Raw genomic sequence first — 6,847 nt, forward strand, 5'->3', positions numbered from 1 at the left:
CGTCGTCTTTTAACAACACAGACTGAATTTTTTATTTTCTGTACGGTGGGTTATCTGTTTAGCTTTTGGATATTGAGGATGATTTTAAATTAATCTGAAAATATTGTAACTGTGTCCAAGAAGACTTGTATATATTTGTGCTTGATAATAGGGATTGAATATTTTTTTTTGGTAAGCTCGCGACTCTTTCTAAGGAAATATTCAATGATTTATTTCCGAATAAAATGTATGTGAAAAGTACTGTTGTATTTTTTGATGTATTGGGGAAAACAAAACCTACAAAGGCAGCACAACGCTTTTCTTTCGAAGCATCACGTAAAAGGTTTTCCCACAAGATGTGCATAAGACAATCATTTGTCTTTGCATTAAGACAATTTACCTACTGCCCGTCTGATTTAACCTCAGACATCGTACCAGTGGACACTACAGAGCCCAAACAATATTCCTTATACTTTTTTGCTTTAAGTTGATGTTACTTTTTCGGCAAATGCTTAATTTTTTGTGTTATTTAAAGTATTTTGAAGATTTGAGCCTTAAAAGCGGTGTGAATAATTTTTTACGTTCATTTAGATAGAATTCATTCATTTGATTATCCAAACAATATGTTGCATTGAAAAGCACCCGGGCAACGCCGGGTAATAAGCTAGTATTAAAATATTCTACACCCGAATATTCCCTTACCCTTTTTATGAGATGTCCTCAGTTGATCGTAAAATATCTCCAGCTTATTTTGACATATTCGTGTTTTGAAAATCGAACTTCACATTTTGTATCTTACAACATTATTTACCCTTCATATTTCTGGCCGCAAAGGTTTGTACCTAAATATCCCCACACTGACCTTGGAGCTGCTTTTTACCTTCGCATTTGTTTGTCAGTTTTCGTCACGCGAAACTGCGAAGTTGACACGCACGTTCATTATATGTGTCGCTCATTTGAACGCAAAAATGATTTACGAATGTTGGTTTCTTGACGTGTATTGGAAAGTAGCATGTGCCTGGGAGTACCTCTTTGTTTCAGTAAATCGATTCAGTGAGGAAACCGATTTGGTAAATGCGGTCTTTTAGTTTATGTCGTTGAAATTTCTAGCGATTCGCTTGTTTTCAGTATCTGTGTTATTATAAATGGATTGATTAAAACGCGAAAATAACGGTTCTTTATTCCGTGATTTTTTTACAACCAACCCAGTTATGTTGTTGCGTGATGAAATTTCGGTGCACGCATGCGTAAATGTTGATTCTCATCACGAACGGATCTCAGAACTCAACTGTTGCTGTTTTTATGCGCATGCGTATTGATATTGTTGGAATCAATCAACTGCCAGAACAGACATCTTTATTTCCGAGTATAAATTAAGAGCTTAAAAAGATGCTATTTTACTTGCATTTAGGTTGTGACATTTTTTTTAAAGATATAACTTTTCTTTCTGCGCTCCTATGGGTACAGTACATTCAAATCGAGCAACCGGTTAACCGGTGACCACCAGGCGCATTCTAATAGAGCTACCGCTTGATGAAAACTAATAAAAATATTCTATGCACATATACCGCACTAACCACTGACGTCATAAAATCAATCGACCGATGCTACCGGTTTGCTCTATGGGCGAACATACCTTGTGATCTAATGAAGAAGCTTTCGACTGTTGGCATTCGTCTTTAGACTCATCTAATTAAGTAGATGACACAACTGATAGAAACAAACAAAAGAGTCGAAATAAACTTTCTTTTTGAGGCATCGTTGTTTGTTTATAATTTTTGAAGCGGCTTGTATACAAAATGATTCTTTAGGTTGCCGAGTGCAGGCAGTAGTGAAAGCGGACTATACCCACTACAGCCAGCGCTGTATTTGGGGGGGGGGGGGGAGAGAGACATCCCGCCCGAAGTAATTGAAATTTTGTTGTAAAAATAATGCAAATGTAATGTCAATGGGTTCCAAACTACATTTTTTATTTTTGGTGAGCTCCCCCCCCCCCCGACTGACCCACGAGAGAGGGAGTTCATGACCCCCCTCCTCTGGATCCTCGGCTGACTTTGCTTGTGCATGATGTTTTTATTAAATGCTATTTTTCTACCATGACAGTTTTTGGTTTTCTCCTTAGTTTGAAAGAAATAAAATTTAAACATTGTTAAATTGAAAAGTTCACTACATTGAAGATAACGGAACCGATCGTAGCTACCCCCAGTGTCAGAAAAAAAGTATTCAAATCTATAGTTATGGCAAACCTAACCTGGCAGTGTCATAATGATACTCTGATTAGGATCTGTGTAGCCTTCACAACGCTGCCAGGTTAGGTTTGCCCCAACTATAGTTGTTACGAGGATGCCTAGGAAAAATTTTCTTGGCTTCGAGGGCAAATATGTAAAGGGTACAAATCAAAGGAGTTCTTGAAAAAATCCATTGCATAGAAATAACACTTAAACAGTACAAGTAATGAAGGGGGGGGGGGGTGATCAGACCCAAAATTTTAGTTGTCAATTTGTTCCTATGTTTGGAAGTCTGGGCGTTAAAATAAAGTTTTTGTTTCCAAAATGCGATTGATGACCGCTTATGCCTTAACACTGATGCCCGTCATAAATCTGAAACTATTCGTCATCAATCTTCAGTTGTTTCACAATGAGTTTTGCGAAAACCGGCCGTATTCAAATAGCCTACGAGAGTGAAAGCGAGAATTTGTTTATGAGGCTGTGACCTATGATTCTTCGGAAACGAGGATAAATGATATAACCCGCATGTGAAAGGAAGCATTATTAGGACATGCAAATAATTATTTTCGTGCGTTGTTTTATATCTATGTATGAGAAAGTAAAAAGAATGATGCGTTCGGAAAACAATGATGCCACGTTGTCAACTGAGGACTAATTTATCAAAAGGGAACATATCTATTTTCCAAAAATGTTCAGAAGGTGAGAAAAACAAATTCGATTTAAAGCAAAACATTTTTATTAACTTCTCTGCGATTAGAATTGAACACAAAATCACGGCAAATCATTGCCCAAAGTAAGAAATGTTTGTTAAAAAAAAAAAAAAGAGAGAGAGAGATATCGCCATCTTAATTTTGGATATGTGCCCTTGAAAATTCCAATTTCACCAAAACTCTAATATTTCACCGTCTCATATTCTCTTATCGAAGTACATGAACCTAAAAGTAGTGGATTGAAATTACAAGATTTTGGACATGTATTCCTTTGGATCTAAAAGTCTTCGTACTACGGATTCTTTCAGGATATGTCCCTTTTTGTTCAAATTAAAATGTGGAGAGGACGGATTTGTTATCTTTTGATCAAAAAGCCACACGTTACCCTTAAATAAAAGAGGATTTTCCCCGTTTGGATTTCTTGAGAGTAAGTGATTTGATAAAGGTCATCTGAAAGATTTAGAACATGTCATAAAATGAATTTTTCCAAAAAGTGGATATGTTCCCTTTTGATAAATTACTCTGATAAAACACGCATTGGGGGTTGCCCAGAAATGTTGCTGCGCTTTGAGGGGGTGAGTGGGTATAACGGAAATGCAAATTGGTACTTATGTAGAAAAGTGTTCCCGAAGTTTAAACTGTCAAGCTAATGAGGAAATGATGACGCTTTACATTCAAGGTTGCCCCCCCCCCCCCGATGGGAGGTCACTGTGACCATCCAAAAAGGTCCTAATTTGGCAAATTTCGCTGACGAGTTGGCAAATATAGAGATAATAGACCAACATTGAGATTCTTTTAACATTTCTGAAATTGTTTTTTTTTAATGACGCCTAATGTTCCTGCTCATTGGATGTTATGAACATGTATGGATGAGCGTGTCTGTCCTTAATTTATTACAATTTTTTAATTTTAGTAATGTACAGGAGAAAATAAACGTCAATCATTCAAGAAACCACAATTAAATAAACTTTAGTATGGCACCAAAAATGTTACCTAGTCAAACTCCAATTTTGTTGCGACTTCTGGCCAAACGCAGTGACACCTGCTTTTCAATCGATGCCCGCTTTCACAAGAAGTGTGAAAGTAAATATTATTAAAACAAAAAAAAAAAAAAAAGGATGTAGCTGTGGAAAATGAAAGAATGCTAATATATCACTTTCAAAAATAATAACTTAAAAAAAAATATTATTAAAGCAACATTTGCCGTCCTTGGCAGCTGCCTACTCTGCTTATTGAGAAATTTGACCCTGTAGGTATTCACTTCTTTGGTAGGAACCCTGAAACAATAACATAAATGAAAATTTATTCTTCCCTCTTCTTAAAAAAACAAAAAGCAATATTTTCGTTAAGTTAATTTCAAAGAATAACTCGCTATGAATAAGAAAGTTAGTGTTATTAAATCTCACATTGCAAGAAAAAAAAAAAAAAAATGCATGCATGTATTTTGGGGGTTGGAAGAAATGTTTCTTTCAATGCGAAAAGTTTTGAACTTCCGCACTTGCGACTTCCGGAAATCGGTTTCGTCGTCATGATTATTGCGTAGATAATTGCTTGTTTCAAGGACTTTCAGTTTTCTTCAATGAGATGATCAAAAAGTTCCAGTATTAGTTCTTAAAGAAGATTGTAACTGCTTACAACAACAAAACATCTGAATTTAGCCATTCCTTACAGCATATTTGCCGAATCTGGTTTTTTATGGGAGCTTCCCGTGTTTTTATCCTGTCTCCCGATTTCCGCATCGTTTTTCCACTTGTTAAAAAAATTGTAAAGTTGTTTTAAAAAATTGCTACAAAACCATCAAAAGAACAAGCAAGAGTGAAAATGATAAAATTTGAAAAAATTATCTGAAGTTAGATATTTTTCTTTTCATATTTTTTTAATTTGCCCAAAAGTTTAAAACAATCATGTTAGTAATTATTAACATGGTCCCATTAAAATACAATTCTTTAAGGAAAAACTTTTTTTCTGGCACATACAAAGGATGGGACGCGTGCTCTTTTAACCCTGGTAAAAAAATTGAAAGGAATTTTAAAAAAACAATTACGTTCACATGGCGTCATCCGGAATAAGCTTTTGTATACAATGCACTAATGATCGGAAAATCGCAATTTTTGAACTTAAGTCTGAGGTACAGATTTGTCCTATTATTATTATTTTTTAAAAGTTGACTGAAACTTCAAGAAAGAACTAGTATTGCTAAGATTGCGTTGTTGATTAAATTTGTTTTGCAATCATTTTAGTTTGTAGCACTGTTTGATATTTTGCACTTATTTTTGTTCTTGTTATGACTTATTGTTTCTCTAACTAAAAAAAGAAAATCATTTTTGTCATTTAATGTAAAACTTCATGTGAATTTTGGAAATGGTTCACAAGGGATTCAAGTTTGAGAACAGCTGCTTTAAAGGATTTTTTTTTTTTAATTTTTGTCTCTTTTATTTAAAACCTTGATTCGGAAATTTTCAACCGAAATTCTGTCAAAATTTTGAATGAAAGCAAATTTTAAAAGCCTTTTCAATGTGAAAGTCTGCTGTTTTTTCTCCTGCTTACTGCAGGGTGGCGACAGATCAGGGAGATCATGGAAAAGTCAGGGAACTTTATTAATCAGGGAAAAGTCAGGGAAATATCAGGGAATTTTGAAAAAATAACAAAAAATCAGGGAAAATCAATTTTATGAAGAAAAAAATTTTTTTTTTTTTGCTTTACAAAATTAAGTACTCTAATTCCCTACGCATTTTCCGCCAATTATCTGTTGAAAAAAAAAGTAAAATTAATGAGGTAGGATTATACACTGCCGCATAGTTGTGCATCTTTTTTCCTCAACGTCAAAGTTTTGAATCTTACTTATTCCCCACAGGATGAACTTCCTAAGATTGCTTTTGTGTCTGTTAGGTTGTTTATTTTACCTAGCTTGAAATTTCCCTTTACGCTTTCAATGCTACGTAAAATAAACAACCATACAGGCAAAGAGGAAGCCTTAATACCTTAACGCCTTTGCCTTTATTCAATTGTCTCGAAGTAATTAGCATACTGTAATCACAATTTCAAGAAGAAATCTTTGGTTTTTGGGTTAATATTATAAAAGCTTAAAAGTTATTACTTCTTCACGTTTTTAATTTAATTGCTAAAATTGAACTTTCAATAAAAAAAACTTTGTTTTTACCGTTATACTATTTGTTGTCACCGCAGATTATAAAGGTTTTCTTTTCTTCAGACTTAAGTAATTCTTTTATTTTATATCCAAGTTGTATTCTTCTTTTATATATTTTGAAATTAACTAATTGCTTTTTTATTTCTTTTTTTTCTTTCATTACAAAAGCAATCTAAGATTTTTTTCGATACATGCTGAAATCATTTGAAATAGAGTTAATTTGTGTACTTAAGTAAATATATTTATTTTTTTATTGTTAAAATGCTGTATTCATTCATTTAAATCTATGTTCTTGAGTAAAGAAAAGCTCCCTATGAATGGATGTCAAATGGTTTCATTTTTTTTGAATAAATATGTCAATTAGCTATATAAGAATAACTACATTACTTCTATTCTTTCACTATTACTTGTTATTCTTGCAACAATTATTATACTCTTTGAAAATTTAGTTCAAAATAATTTCAATTACTTTTTAGTTCTATCATGAATACATATATGTTTTTAAGATTAATTTTAATAGTTTCTTAAAATTCTTATGCTAAGTGGTTTCTGGAAGTAAAGTATTATTTTTTTTTAATTTCTATAATCTTTCCATTGTAGAAAAATTTAATATACTATTTTGTAGCCCCCCCCCCCCAAATTGGCTTGATATGTTTTTTTAACCATTTTATTAAAAAAGTAGCATCTTTTTGAAATATATCTTTAGTTCAACAACTTTACACAACTTTAAAATACTGCATTTTATACAAACATACAATGGATTTCAAGTAGAGCAGAGAAAG

Source organism: Uloborus diversus, chromosome 4 (genome assembly GCF_026930045.1).
Source record: "Uloborus diversus isolate 005 chromosome 4, Udiv.v.3.1, whole genome shotgun sequence".
NCBI classification, from domain to species: domain Eukaryota; kingdom Metazoa; phylum Arthropoda; class Arachnida; order Araneae; family Uloboridae; genus Uloborus; species Uloborus diversus.